A 16,326-nucleotide genomic window follows, 5' to 3' on the forward strand; every position below is an offset into this window, starting at 1 on the left:
TGTACACATTGAACTGCTTTGGGCTCAGGAAGCTGAGGTTATTGACTGCTTTATTTTTTCTTCCCCTCTTAGCTTTTACCAGTCATGCCAAGGGAAGGGCTGCAAGAAGGGATTTCTGCCTCTGATCTCGGCTGTGCCAAGTCCATGTGAGAGATGGGATGAGCTTTTATCCCCAGTCACAACACAAGTTTGGAAAGAACTTTTCAGTCCTGAGAGCTTTTTCCTAAGAGATGGGGATTGTGTTGCAGAATAATCCCCTGTTGCCCATTTACAGTACAAACCAAGAGTTAAATGAACTTGCCCCTATAGGTCACTGTGGAACATGGTGTGTTATGGTCCATAGGCTGTTCTGGAGGTTACACCAGCTTGGTGATGATTGAAGTGGAAATAGCAAATGCTGCGAATGGGATGGCTATAATCAGGTCAGCTCTTGTGAGGAAGTAGCTGGTAATGAGCAGGTAGTTTTCAGTCCTTCCAGGAGGAACTGAGCTGTGGTCAACTCTGAGCGGGTGTACTGAGCCTCAGGAGTGGATTTGTGTTTCTGGGTGGTCCTAAGCTTTGGCAGTGTGTGTTAAGGTCACAGAGCTCAGGATCTACCTTATCTCTAATGTCCCCCGTGTAAAGCATCATCCTTGCATTCAAGCAGTAGGAAAGCCTCAAGTGAGGAAGGAGTTGTGTTCATGACTGGTCATGTCTGCTTCAACCTTTCTTGCTATTTTATGCTCACTTAAGGAATGTAGGGTGTCTGCTGGTGGAGATAAGGAACAATTGGAGAGATCTTTACAAGGCAATGCTCTTCAGAAGCTGAAATAATTTTACACCCATTCTGCCTTTAAAAATCTGAGTCTTTTAGGTTATTTCTGCCAGAGTAGTTGAGGCACTTGTAATTTTGCATTTAGAGGTATTTGTGACCTTGACGTTTTTATCACAGTGGAAAGAAGATCGAGCAGAGCTTTTGACAAAATATGGTGGACCTTAATACTCATTCTGTGAGTTTGGAACAAGCCACACTTTGCATTGAAGTTGTGGTCTGTAACTGTTGTCTGAAGAGGATGGATGGGGGGTGTGCAGGACTGAGTTTGAGAAGCACACATGGAACTTGTAACAAGCCCAAGTCCGATACTAAAATCCACAATACCGCTTTCCTTCTGTGGTTATGTGAAATGAATCAGTGGTGTCACTCAGCTTACTAGTGGAGAGCTTTGCCACTCTTGAAGCTGCAAAGAATGTCTTCAAAGCACACTGAAAGTGTAAATAATGTAATGATGAGTGCTCCAGCAAGCAAGCTGTGTTCTTGGGGTACAGTAATAGGTCAGAGATGCAAAGAGTCCATTTGTTGGGAATAATACAAGCATGTAATGATCTGTCAGAGTGCTGCTGATACCTCTGCAGCAGAAACAGAGTGTTGGGAGGAGGGTTGAGAGCACAGTGTCTGACCTGGCAGAGCAGAAGCACCCTGCCTAGGGAAGGCATGGCTGGAGGACAGGCCTGGGATGCCCAACCTCTGCTCTGCCCCTTCTCTGTGGTCATAGGGGGGTGTACAGCCGAGCTATGGTTTCTGTTGTGGCAAGAAAACCCACAAGTAGTTACCGATGTGAGTACCAACGGAGTGAATGCAAATATAACTGTGTTCCTATTTATGTCAGTTGCACAGGGTGTCTCAGTTACTCAATTTGGAGAGTTAACACAAATAGCTGTATTAATAATCGGTGTAAAATATGCATAGCCCTGCCTTTATGTGACCCAGTCACGTCAGGACCTGCTTCTTGGAATACGTGCTGTGATTATGGTTACAGCTCAAAGAGCACAGTTTCACAAAAGGCCTTTTATTCCTGCCTGCCTTGATCCCAGTGATCTGCTCTGGGACCACTGATCAAGAAAAGCTTTTAACTTTGTGTTTCCCATCTGTTTTTCCATGTTTGGTCCTCACTCTGTGTGTGTGAACCAAGAGCAGAGTGTTACAAGTAGGGAGTTTTATAAGAAGTTAAGCCAGGTGGACTCTTGGCAGTGTGAGCTTTATGTTGAGCCTAGAGATGGGAATGGCTTGTAGCACCCTGCCTGATCTTCAGCCTCATCCCACCAACTCAGCTTCAGCCCCTGTGGTGGTATGATGCCATTTTAATAAAGGAGAATTTGGACCGCTTTACCTCCCCCTGCCACCCCTGGCTTTGTGCAGCTCCAGTCTGTGCTCTTGCATCTAAATCCCTCTTCTAGAAACCTAGATGCAGCCTCGTGTGCCCTGCTGAGCTGCAGCATGGGAGGCGTGGGAGCCACTGGTGCCTTGTGTCACTGCTGGCTTTCCCAGAGCTGCTGCTCTTGGGTTGGAAGGGACCTTAAAGCTCATTCAGTTACAACCCCCAGCCATGGGCAGGGACCCCTTCCACTAGAGTAGGGGTTAGTTGCTCTAAGCCCCATCCAACCTGGCCTTGAACACTGCCAGGGATGGGGCAGCCACAGCTTCTCTGGGCACCCTGGGCCAGCGCCTCAGCACCCTCCCAGGGAAGAAGGTCAAGGTCTCCCCTTGCAAAGAGGGTCACCTTCAGTTTGTGGTGAAGTTTAGTGTCTGGCCATGGACAGCAGCACTGGAGAACCTGTGTGAAGTGGTTTGTGGGTGCTCAGCCAGCCAGATTGCTGGGAGCTGCACACCTGCCTGAGGGTGACCTTTTAGGGACTGCGGTGTGCCTCATGCGTCGGAATGGCTCCTCCAGCAGGTAGTGTGGGTAACAGTGACAAAGCAGTGTCTGTCTCTGAGGGGAGCACAGGACTGATGTGTCAGCTGCAGAAACACTCCCTGAGTATGGAGTCTGGAGCTTTTAAAGCTGAGGTAGCTAGACTCAGACCCTGCTTGTTTCCTTGTAAGGTTCAGAGCCAACTAGAGCCAGAATGTGTAGAACAGGGTTCTCTGCTGTTTCATTCTTCGGAACTTAAACCTGAAGCAACTGGTTGAAAATTTCACCATTAAAAAGTTTCACTTCCCAGATAGTGCTGTTCTATAAATACGCTGTGCAGTGGGATATGACATTTACTCCCACACATGAGACACAGCATGCTTTGTAACTTGTGTGCTCTGGGCCTTAACCCTTGAGCTGTCTTTGATTAAACACAAGGCAAGGAACTTACCTCTTCTACGGGACAGACTCATGCTGCAGCCTGTGAGTTGGTGTGAATTGCTCTAAACAGGGGTAGAATTGCACTACTGCCTTCGAGCTCTTTGGGTATCACATAGCTAAAGATGTTGCCTTAGGAATAACAGTGCTTTGTATGGGCCTTATCAACAAATCTCAGAGCATTTTCCTGCCCAAGCCAAAAGAAGTGCTTAAGGTAGTTTGCTTTAATTTTCAACTCTGCTACTGATTTATGATCCTTGACAAATTTCTTAGCTCCTTGGTTTCAGTCCCATGTAAACCAGATGATACTGCTTTTCTCTCATTCTTTAGACGTTGTGTATATGAATATACCAGAAACAGGGATCTGACTTTGTAGGGTGCACTGGTGGAAGTGCTTAGGTGCTGAGATTTCATAAATATCCTTTATAAATACATAAATATATATAGAGAGAGCTCAGTGGCAGTAGGTTTATAATATCCCTTTCTTATTGAGAAAGAGATGAAGACTCCTAGATGGGTAGATTTAAAAATTAATGGATCATCTTATCCTATCTTCTTTCATAAGCTAACTTTAAGCACACTCTTTATCACAGCCAGACTTGAACTTGGGCAAGGTTGGCAAAGCAGTGCTGCAGCCCTACCTCTGTGGGGAAGGAAGGCCCAGATTTGCTCAGAGAAGCTGTGGCTGCCCCATCCCTGGCAGTGTTCAAGGCCAGGTTGGACAAAGGGGCTTGGAGCAAGCTGCTCCAGTGGAAGGGGTCCCTGCCCGTGGCAGGGGTTGGAGCTGGAGGAGCTTTAAGGTCCCTTCCAACCCAACCCAGGCTGTGGAAAGCCCTTACTTGTATAATGTTGGCACATGGTTGTTTCTCTGGTGCTGAAAGACTATGCAGAAGAGGTCCACAGAAATGAGTCCTTATGTTGGAAACAGGCTGGGTTTGAGGGCTTGTTACCTCACTGGGGTGGGAGAGATGAGAACAAATTTAGGCCTTTGTAGAATGGGTCGGATTCTGCTCCCGGTTACACAATGTTGATGAAATTCCTTTCAACTGACTGGTGTCTTCCTGGCTTGTGCCAGTGAAAAATAAGAACCAGCCTCAATGGTGTTCAGAAGATTTTCATCAGCTCTTTTGAATAAGGAGCAGTTCCAATGAATTGGAGTTTGGCCTCTGCGAGGAATGCGCTTCTGTACAGCTTCCTCTTTATCTTTGCCAAAATATGATCCAATTGCTTGTCTTTCTGAACAAGGTCTGCTTTTGGCTCCGATCTATCATCAGGAAACACATGTCAGCAGTTGAACAGCCATGTGTGCTGCTGGGAGTGAGCTCCGCGAATGCTGGAGCGCAGGGAGCCAGGCTGGGGCATGCCAGCCCTTGCTCATTTAGGGGTAGGAGTAGCATGTAAACACTGCTATCTGCCTCTCTGCTGAGGAGGTCAGCTGAGGGTTTCAGTGCTTCACCAAATGACTTTGTGAAGCTGAATCTTCGTCATATTCTTCTGCAGAGGCACTGGTGGTAGTGTATCAAAAGAGGAAATGAGCACTGGAAAGATAAAGCCAAGATGAGTAAAAGCAGTCTTGATTTTGGGACTTGGCTGCTCAGTTCAAGGGAATTTGTACATTCTTTGTCTTGTAGGTTGCAGAACTACTTTTGTAGTGCTGACTTCTTTTTGGCAGGAGGCTTAAAAGCTTTCCAACCTCAGCTCCCTAAAAATGACTTTCTGAGAGTGCCAGGCTGCATCAGAAGCAGAGTTGCCACTCACCAAAGCCTTACAGCAGCTCAGATGTTTAAGGACATATTAGAAGATACACACAAAATCTTAGCCAGAACATTGCAATATCCATGTGGGTTTTTCTTTTTTAAGCCATGGCTCTGAGAATTAAGCAGTAAATCAAAAATTCAAATGTCGTTTTTCCTCAAAGAAATTCCATATACTTTGGAGAGATCGAGCTCATGCATTCTAAGCAATGGAGAGGCTGACAGTACTACTTTGATTGAATACTCTTTGCTTAACCGGTAACTCCTTAACCCAAAGTGAGCAACAGCCTCCTCTCAGGGAACTGGCTCTAATTCAACTCATTGTAGCCATTTGTCAAAAGTACATCCCAGCAGCACCTAGATCCACATCCAGTGCTTTCTTGGGTGGGGGGAAGATTGTGCTGGATTTTCAGGCTGGCTCCTAGAGGGACTTTGTCTTCACTGATAAGTCAGTGACCGAGGATCTGATAGAGATGCCTGTTGTAGCAGCTGCTGTGGAGATCAGGCCTGAAGTGTTTCAGCAGACGGAGGAGCCAGAGCTGTACTCACTCTGCAGATTTTGTGTGTATCAGGAGGACTTCATTCTCAGACAGCTGGTCCTGTCCTGTCCCACCGGGATTTTGCTTTGAGACAGAACGCAGGTAAAATAGAGTCATTATTGAGATCCCTGGCACTTCATGTTCATGCTCCCAAGCTAAGAAGTGGCACACAAAGTCCAAAAGCCATGTTGACTTGTGGGGTTTCCAAGCTGTGGTGTGCAGGTCATTCCAAATCATGCGCGGCTTGTTGCAAACATGACCCTGGCAAAGGAAGTTGAATGCATGCTTCAGCCAAGCCTGGTGCCTTACCTTTCACTGCAGCCTCACAGCAGCTCTTCACAGTGCTCCTCATGTTTGTCAGCATTGGTTTTATTCCAGTACATCTGCTGGATTGCTCTTTCCACGGCATAGCACATGTAAATATGGGGCTAGTTCTGTGTTTATTTACAAGAATTAATCTAGTTTGCAGTTTGTAAAGTCCATAGGAAGTGGCTGGTCAGCTTCCCTGGGTTTCAGTTTCCTTCTTCCCCAGTTGTGATAGTCCATAAATCATAGATCCGAGACTGGTTTTTTGATTGGAAGGGACCTTAAAGCTCCTCCAGCTCCAACCCCTGCCACGGGCAGGGACCCCTTCCACTGGAGCAGCTTGCTCCAAGCCCCTGTGTCCAACCTGGCCTTGAACACTGCCAGGGATGGGGCAGCCACAGCTTCTCTGGGCACCCTGGGCCAGCGCCTCAGCACCCTCACAGGGAAGAGCTTCTGCCTAAGAGCTCATCTCAGCCTCCCCTCTGGCAGGTTCAAGCCATTCCCCTTGGCCTGTCCCTACAGGCCCTTGTCCAAAGCCCCTCTCCAGGTTTCCTGTAGCCCCTTTAGGCACTGGAGCTGCTCTAAGGTCTCCCCAGAGTGCACCAGAGGGACCTGCTGCTCATGCTCTGGGGGTGCAGCCCAGCACATGGGGGGGTAGGGGGGCTGTTCTGGGCTCAAGCTCACACTGAAGCTGGGTCATGGGGAGCTTCTCCTCACCAAACACCCCAAGTCCATCTCAGGGCCACTAAACCCAGTCTCTGCCCAGCCTGTAGCTGTGCTTGTATAGAAAGGCAGGTTGCTTTTGCAGGTGGACTCAGGACCACAAAAGAGGATAGGGTATGTTCAGTAATGAACTTCTGATGCTGTCAGATGTTTAAAACAGTTTCAGCCTGACCCTTGAACGTAATCAGAAGAGATCTCTCCAGACCTGATCACAGAGTAATTGGAATGAGGATGAAGGTCTTGTGGTGCCACTGCCACAAACAAACTGGGAAGGGTCCAACAGGACTCACAAGAATGATTGGAGGTGGGACAAAGCCCCTTCCAGGCTAAAGCAGCACTATGTGGAGTTTGTTTAACTAAGACAAAGTTAAGGAGTGACTCGGTCACAGTCTCCAGTGAAGATTCTGATGTTAGAGGACATTTATTTTAACAAATAAAAGAATAACCTGTACCAACAGCCAGGAGGAGGAAGGAGGCAAATTCAGGCTTCAGTGAAGTCCTCAAATCCAGTGCAGCATGTGTACAAGCTACAGGCTTGACCATCTCCTGTAGTAATTCCTACATTAAAATCAGTGGCTCTTGCCACAATATGGAATTGCAGCAACAGGTAAAACTGTAATATCCTATCCTTGTCTTGTGTCCTGTTATGCTGTACATAGTTTGACTCAGAGACAAACTGTTTTAGGTCTTGTAACACCAGATGTGGAAAGAGCCTTATTCATTGATGGGATCCCAAGATGCCCTTGCAACAGACATCACAGGGAAAAGCTGTTACGCTGCCAAGTTTGGATGGGAGCCTGATTCTGTTCTCCATGTGTGCAGGCTCAGACATGTCTTACTGATCAAAGAATTATTACAGATAAGAGCAGCAAGTCCTGTATTAGATAGAAAGCAGCTTCTACTCTGCGAAGATAAGAAATAGGTGGTTCTTTTGTAACGTAAATGCACAACTTTAAAAGTAATCAATGTCTTTCTTAAGAAAATCAGGTCTGAGGTGAATATAAAGCATCTGTTGTCCCCTCCTAGCCACGGGACACTCGTTCTTGGATAAAGGAGCCTGTGCTGCCAGCCAGGCCAGGGCTGCATCTCCTGGCGCTACACCAGTTCTTCCCCATCCTTCAAGCAGAAAGCAGTGTTCCTCTGCCTGGGTCACCAGTGGGCTGCACAGGCTGCTTTAGAACCTCCAAAGATCACTGGCTGTGCTGGGGTGCAGGAGGGGAGCCCAGGCTGGTCACAGTCTCACCACTTGCCCCTTTGCTGCCTCTGTGTGTGCTGGAAAACAGGGAAACCCAACCAGGGCTCAGGTCTCTTCCCAAAACAATTACAGCATGTTGAAGCCATCAAGCATGTGATTTCCCAGCCCTGAAACTGAAAGGAGCCCCTCTCCAGGAGAGGGAGAGATGCTGTGAAAAGCCAGCCAGGATTCGGAAGGAAAGGCTTTATCCGCTCTCCAAGGAGGCTGTGCTCAAGCAGGATCCCTGCCACAGGAGATGGGACCTCTAAAGCCCTGTGCAGAAAGGCAGGCTGCAGGCTTTGAGAGGGGAAACACTGCAAACTTGGTCTGTCTTTAGATTTTGAGCACGTTTCCTGGGAAATCAGCTTATTTCTCTTGGAGCCATAAAAAGTATTGATTTACATTTCCAAAGAGACAGTTTGGATTGCCGCAGGGCGGATGCACCTTCCTGGTTTAGTGTGTTGAGGCACAGGGATGCAAGGACACCTCAGCTCGCTAAACCTCATACACCTCAGAGCATACAGCTACAGACCTATGGGGCAAATAGTGCTGCTGAGGCCCACAGCAGCAGGATGAGGCTTTCCTTTGCACTCAGGTTCTTGCCAGCACCAGCATTCCTTGTCCCATGTTCCTGCAGCCTCGTGATTGAGGGGACAGACATGCCAGGGGAAAGCGGCTCTGCTCACACGTTGGGGCCTGGCCCGATTGGCGTCCCACGTGGACAACTCACAAGGATCACCTCTGATCCCGGCACAGCGAGGAGGCTGCAGAAACAAGGACAGAAGCCACAGGTGTTGCAGAATAACTAATTCAAGTGAGGAAACCTACTGGGAACTGTTGTCTGAGACAAATCCCAGTGTTGGGAGCCTCGGGTGTGCTTCCCTGGCTGCGACAGGCAGGTTTGCGGTGCACAGAGGCTGGTGGGAGCAGGCTTTCCTGAAACCTTCCAGCTTCTCTTCCCTGAAAGCTCATTTCTGTGGATTAGCAGATGTCTTTGTTGAAGCCCTGGGTACCTGCCAAGGGTTACTGTAAACACTTGGCAAGGTGCAGGCTCTTGGCACCGGCACAGGGTGTTGGAGCGGGAGCTGCAGTTCCCCTCCAAGCTTGCCAGTTTTGATGGTCGTGCTCACAAAGAAGCTGTTAAGTAGGAACACCCCAGGCAGGGGGAGTGCGGCGTCACTGAAACATCAGGTATGTTTTGGTTTTCCCACCTTTCTTACCAAGGAGGGGTAAATGCTTTCCCATTTACTGTGGTTGAGCACAGTCCCACATGGTGGCCAGTGTAAAGACAACATCTGCGTGGTGCCAGGTCCCCGAGTAGAAGGCAATCCTGAGGGATGGGGACACTGGGAAGCAGATGCCTGTAGCAGGAACAAGAGCAGTGTTAGACTGTAGGAGTCACTGGTAGGACTCATTCAGTGACACTCAGGTGGTTGTGGCTGGTTTTGGAGCACAGCAAACCCATACCCTCTTCTTGACTCCTGCTGACATAAACAAGAGCTCCTGCTCTTCCCTAGAGCTTCCTGCAGGGAAAAAAACTTTCATTAATGTTCTGGATGATGGGGCACAGTGTTTACCAGCAACACAAAACCGATGGAGTAGCTCATACACCAGAGGGTCGTGCTGCCATCCAGAGGGACCTGGAGAAATGTGCTGGCAGGAACTGAGTGCAGTTCAACATCTCTTTTCTCCTTTGCTTTCCATTTGGCTTTTGGGTTCTTCTAGATCAAACTCAGCATCCCTGCATCCTTTCCATGACACACTTTATGTCCTTGACACCAAGCTCTGGCTGCCTTGTGCACACAGAGACATGAAGGAAATGGCTGGTGGGCCTGGAGCGCCTGAGCCCAGCTCTCGTGTGAAGGGGCTCGCTATCACTCGGATTAACAGCATGCACTCAATCATTTCACTTGTTTAAACCCACAGAACTCTTCTCTGAGCCCAGCACAGATTCGCTGAAGTAAAGTCAGACAAGTCCTGAGCTCCAAGGCCCAGGGAAAACTCTTTCATGCCGACTGAGCTGGACACCGCTGAGGTGACATCCAGGAGCAATCTTTGGGTGCTGTAATTCTTTTGGATCTCTGCTAAGCTACACCCAGCTCTAACCCTTTGATTTTGGGTGGGGTTTTCTTGGTTCTTCCACATGGCCATTCATAGCTTTCCCAGGAACTGGAGCGCAGGGGGATGAAAGGTCACTGTTAACAGGCTCTGCTGGCCTTGGTCCTGTTTGACTCATGTCTGGGAGGATTCTCCCACAGCCAGGGTTGCTGCAGGCTGGTGGCTGCTGTGCTTGCAGCAGTTGGGAGGTGCAACACATTTTGTAGTGACTGATCAGGAAGGTTCATGCCCTCAGGAGCCCTTTTGCTAGAGCGTTTGATGGTGAATGGATGATTGACACCCTGAGTTATGTTGATACCATGCGGAGTTTGCAGTCCCTTGGCAGATTCCTCTACAGGGTTTCCTCACCTTCAAGGACTGGGGGCTTGTTCCTTCCTTCCTATGGCTGGTCTTGAAAAACCTTACTTTTCTGTTAGCAGCAGGGATTAGTGGAAATGTAGGAACTATGATCTATGCGGGAAGAATGAAAGAATTGAGTTGTTAAGTGCAGAGGAGCAGAGCCTGGGGAAGACAAGCCAGCTGTGGACTAACTGACCTCCAGACTCTCCTTTGGCAGCTGCACTTCCTGCACTGCTGTGATAACCACCCTCCAATAAATAAAAGGCTGCCATAAAAAGAAGCAAATAAACTCTCCTCTGTGTGTGCCTGGAAAGGATGAGAAATCATGGGATGAAGCTGCAGTAAGAGAGCTTTAGTTAGACATTTGGGGACTGGCTACATGTAAATACAGCAATGCGCCAGAAGAGATTGTCTGATGGGAAGTCTCCATTAGTTAAAGTTTCAGGGGGAAGAAAAAACAGATGAGACAAACATCCATCGTGAAGGGTATAAATCACACTTGTCCTGTGTTGGGTCAGGGTGATGAGACAATCCATCAAGGCATGGGGCACCCCTCCAGTTCTGTTTCCTCTGCTTCTCTACTTGTTTTAATGAAAACTATTTGGATGTCATACAATGGGGTAGCAGCACAACTAACCCCCCCAACACTGTGCGAGGTTGGGATTTCAGTGGTCAGCCTGGGTTTCCATCACTTTTGTGCTTGTAAGGGCTGGTCGGTCAGGCTCACACCGCATCTCCATACATTTGTATCCAGGCTGCTGGAAAATCAGCTGCATTCAGAACTGGTGGACACCTCAAGAGGTTTCCCTTCTGTTTGGATGAGTCTGATGGTTTGGGCTGGATTCCCATCTCTTGTCAGCTTGGGGAATCACAAGCATATATGTAGGTACAAAGTGGCTCATAGTGAGGCTTTTGCCTTAGGGCAGGTTCCTTCCTCTCCAGGAAGGAGAAAACATGTTGGGCGCTGCTGAGAGACAAAACAGTCTCATAACATGCTGCCTCTCAGTCCTCTGACTCTTCCACCCTCTCTTCCCAGAAAGAAAAACATCCTCAAGAGGATTCTCAGGAAGACGTTTGGGAAAGATTTGCCCTTAATGGGAGGAAAGGCATTGTGGACTCTCCTTTATCTGCTTTGTTCTATAGGATGTCCTGAAGGGATGTCAGTGGTGTTCTCCCAGTATAAATAGCTACTTATTTGTTCATCAGTCACATTAGAGACTTGGGAAGTCTCATTTCTGTCTTTATAATGTTTCCTGGAAAACTCCATATACACAGCATCCACTTCATATAATTACACAAAGCCTGGGAACTCAGTATTTAGTTTTGTTTACAGCTTTCTGTCCTCCTTGCTAGCTAGAGACCATAACACTGCTGTGTATGGGATAGACTGGAAATTCTGATCGGATGTGGAAGGGTTTTTCCTACTTCCCTTTCTGGAAAAATAGAGAAGAGGGAACAGCGTCCGTTCACAAATGGTTAATACTGTGGAGGCCCATGGGGGCCCTTTACCAGCAGTGAAATTGTAGAAAGGAGGAAGGTGACCTGAGGAATAAAACAGAAGAACTATCAGAGGAAGCTAAAAAAGAAGAAATGAAGTATTAATATAATTTACCAAAAGCAAAACTTGTGCTTTAAAGGCAGATGATTAGTTAAGGCATCAGAGAACATCCTTATGAGGAATGTCTGTATCTGTCTGTTTTGTCCTCAATTCCACCCTTCCATCTCAGGGAGAAGCCAGCTCTCAGAGCAGCCTGTGCCTGGTCTCTGGTGTGCTCCAGAGATGTGATTTTGGTGTGTCCAGACCCACCTGGGTGGACTGTAAGGCCGACGTCCTGACTGCACTCCAGTGCTCTGTGGCACACAGCTGCCACCATGTGCCCTACAGGGAACATGTCCCTGCACTGGACAGAGCTGCACACCCCGAGCTCACCCCACTGGAAGCAGGGGCAGGCAGGGATGCTGAAGCCCCCACAACCCTCTCATCCATGGGGACCTCGTGCCCTGGCTGCTCCTGACTCCTGCATGGGCAGAGTGGCATCAAGCCACATCCCTTCTGCTGTCCCCAGCTACCAGCTGGCCATGACAGCTCTTTGCCAGTACCTGGAGCAGGCACATGGCTGACACCTCTCACACAGCTCACTCCAGCTTCTGGAGCCCCAGTCCTGTCCCACTTCATTTCTGTGGTTAGGCTGAACACAGCCAAATATCTAAAAGCTTTGGCTCTCTGACAGGTTTCCTGCCCAGGCACAGGCTCCAAAGCCCATTTGCAGTTTCTCAGCTTGCAGCAGCCAGTGGCAGGGATCGTGCTCCTGACACATGGGACAAGAAGCAGCAACTTGTAATGGCTTTTCCCTATCCTTACCACCGTGCTACGCTCAAGTGTGAAGCAGCTCCACTGCTTGTTTATCAAAAGCTGTTTGCTGCCTAATTTAGGATCATCTACTTGTAAGTGTCCAGCCAGAGCTGTAGAACCCACAGCTGTGTTTTGCAGATGAGACATGGGTTGGTTTCAGATCTTGGTTTTGGAAAGGCCATTGTGATCCTGAGCAAAGGCAGCTCAGATGGCACAAGTCCATCGTTTAGAGTAGCACACTGTGAAAGTGGAGGTCCTCCCTCAGAACTCTTGAAGGAGAGCAGTCTTGCTCTGTTGATTTTGCATCTGCAGACTGAAAAAGGCACCTCATGTTTAACCCTTTGATTTCTTCAGTCTGTCTTGGCTTCTATCAGCAACATAAAAGAAAAAACCCATTCTGAAAAGCCCCTTCAGGCCCAGTTGCTTGGGGTTCATCTTCCTGCTTCTAGCAAAGCTGCTGTTTGGGATAACAGAGGAGAGGATTCTTAAAGGGTGTCCACATGGTGTGTGCAGCCTCAACAGGGCACTTCATTGCTTTCAATTTTTGAATCAAGGCTTTACCTCCAGATGTTTTCCCATTGGAGGAGGAGGGTGCACTTGAGAACAGAGTGCAAGAGCAGAAGAAACAACTTTTCCATGTGGCTGCTGGGGTCTGGTGCAGGGGGATCATGCCCATGCTGGGGGTGAACCTGTGTTAGGGGCTGCCCATGCACGAGGAATTGCTGCTGCCACAGGGTCAGTGTCACCCATTTCCCCTCTTCCCCCAAACCAGATCACCTAGGAGATTTTTCTGGAGAGTCACTTAATTCTCCCTGTGCTTCAGGTCCCAATTTCTAACACAAGAACTCTCAATTCTAAACCCAGGGGGACTGTAAGGGCAAAACAAAGGGGGAAAAAGAACAAAGTAAAGGGATTGAGGCACGGATCCTAGAGAGCTGAGAATCCACTCAGGTCTGAGGCTGCAAAGGCATCAGCACCTTGTAGCTGTGTCTGCATCAGGGGACCAACACAGCTGCATCACTGTGAATGACTGTAGGTTTTCAGATAAGAGAAAGCAGCATTGATAACATCTGCTCTCCTGACCTGCCCTGGGCCTGCTCTCCAGGAACCTCCCTGGTGATTCCTCTGCTACAGATGCTTTCCTTTAGAGAGCTGGCCATGGATCTAGGCTCAGTTTTACTTCTGGGCTGGAGAGATCATTTACACATTTACTAGGGGCATTAAAGAAGTCAGACAGCAGTGCTGCAGTGAAGAGGTTCCATAGCGCGGAATCAAGTCACTCAGTGCCCCAACCTAACACAGCATCACCAGGCGATGCTGCTGCTCTCCAAGCTTGACATTTTCCCAGGATTTGGAGTAAGGACCATCTTTCCTCCTCTCCCCTTTCTTGGCCAAATCTTGTGCAAAGAGATGCCCGGCAGGCCCTGGGCTGGCAGAAAAAAGAGGTTCCTCTGGCCAGGCAGCATCCTGCAGACCTCCAGGGACCATTCACCTGCTCTGCAAACACTCATCAAGGTGCATGTGTGAGCACCTTACCTCCTGTCCCCTTCCTGGGGCACACAGGGACCAGCTCCATGGTGGTCCAAGCCCAGCAGCTGCCAGCCCAGGTAGGAGTCTCCATTAAACAATGCTAATAAGTACTTTATTTATCAAAACCACATTAAAACATTCTCTCAAGACTGTCCCCTCCTGCCAGGTCCCCTCAGCAGCAGCTCCCAGCTTGAGGATCCTGCAGGAAGCTTGCAGAGCTCCTGCAGCAGCACCAGCTCCATGGCCAGCAGAACCTCTCGGTGGCTGAGGTGACGCCTCCTGCCACAGCGGGACAACCGGGCGGCCTCCAGCGCCACGTCCCCGAGCAGCCAGGGGCTGTTTAGGCTGGCGAGGGCAGCAGGCACCAGGCAGGAGGCTCCGGTGAACCGTGTCTGTGGGGAGAACAACCACAGAGCATCAGTGCAGCCATGCACTGGCAGCACAGCTGCAGGCAGGGGCCAGGCAGAGCTCCCCCAGCCCCATCCACTACAGCTTTTAAGTCAAAACATTCCAGATTTAGCTAACACACAGACATCCAGGCTTGGGAAGCAGCAAGCCTGAGGAGGATGTACCTGGTTTAGGAGCTTGTGTATATATGTGAAATAAGCAACCTTCTTCTTCTGCCTGCGGGGACGGAGGCAGAGGAGGCTCTGCCAAGCACACCCAGCTGCTGCCTTCTTCCTCGGGGAGACAAGGAGCTGAGGTTCCATCGCTGCTGGTGCGACACACGCTCGCTGTGGCCCTGCTGAGGAAGAGGAGGGCAGAGCACTGCCTTCACCTCAAGCACCTCCACCTTAGCCCAGATTTCCCTGTGCCTTTAATGAGCACCATGCAAATGAGGCACTTGCACTAACACAAACTAATATTGAGCACGTTGTATGAAGCAAGACCAGAACACCCCCCACCCCCCAACAGAGCAAAGCACACCCAGAAAGCAAAGCACAAATAGGGAAACTCAGAGTACTTGGGGGGAACGTTTTTCCTCCCAGCTCACGTCCAAAAGCTGCCCCAGGCCTGTGTTTCCCAGGAGCAGGCAAAGAGGTGGCAACCACTGCCTATATCCAGGGGGGTTCATTGCTTCCACCTGTGGGCTGCAGCCCCTTGGGGGGGGCAACTAAGTCGCAGGGCAACTAAGATGATGAAGGGAGTGGAGCATCTCCCTTATGAGGAAAGGCTGAGGGAGCTGGGTCTCTATAGTTTGGAGAAGAGGAGACTGCGGGGGGACCTTATTAGTGTATATAAATATATAAAGGGGGAGTGTCATGAGGATGGAGCCAGGCTCTTCTCAATGGCAAACTATGATAGGACAAGGGGTAATGGGTACAAACTGGAACACAAGAGGTTCCACTTAAACTTGAGAAGAAACTTCTCAGTGAGGGTGACGGAACACTGGAACAGGCTGCCCAGGGGGGTTGTGGAGTCTCCTTCTCTGGAGACATTCAAAACCCGCCTGGACACATTCCTATGTAACCTTATCTAGGTGTTCCTGCTCTGGCAGGGGGATTGGACTAGATCTTTTGAGGTCCCTTCCAATCTCTAGCATACTGTGATACTGTGATACCAGGCTGTAGGGATGGAGACTGGGACAAGGAAGGGGATGGTTCCACCGTCTCACACCCGCACCCCTAGCTCCTGCTCCCAACCAGCCGTTCTTCCCCACAAAGCTCTTGCTGGTGAGGTTGGGCCTGTTCCCGGGGCCCCCGACCTTCCTTGCCCTAATTAGCACCATTAATCTGATTAGACCAAGGTGGGGGTGCCAGGGCTCAAGGCACCTGCAGGGTTTTTTTGCCTGGTTTCATTCTGCATTGATTTGGAGGGTTTCTGGGGATTGTTTAAGAGCCAGAATGAGCAGGGCCTGGGAGGGCACCCAGGGGTGCTGGGTGCAGGATCTGATGCTGCATGGTGGGGTCCTGCGGTGGCTGGGGAGATCCTCTGGCCGCAGGACCTGCCACCCTACAGTGGAGAGTCTCGGGGTTCAGGCCCATTCTCAGGGTGTTTCTGTGGGGTGCTTGGATGCAGACATGGGGTGTGGGGGGGTCCCCTTTGGCGCAGCACCCTGATGTGACCCCCCTAGTACGGATGGGTGCAGTGTGAGCCTCTCTCCAGCAGGAGGCTCTCTCGCCCCCTCCTTTCGCTCTGGGCAAGGGGCGGGGTGGCGGCGCGTGTGTTCTCGGCGGGCCGCCAGGGGGCGCCCCCGGTGCCCGCTCAGTGCCCGCCGGCCCCGCCTCACCTGAGTTGAGGCGGGGCCGGCGGGCGCAAGGCGGGCACCCCCCCCCCCCCCCCTCCACTCCCTGAGGGCGCGATCTGGAGCTGCAGCATCGCC

Source organism: Psittacula echo (assembly GCF_963264785.1).
Source record: "Psittacula echo genome assembly, chromosome: 23".
NCBI classification, from domain to species: Eukaryota; Metazoa; Chordata; class Aves; order Psittaciformes; family Psittacidae; genus Psittacula; species Psittacula echo.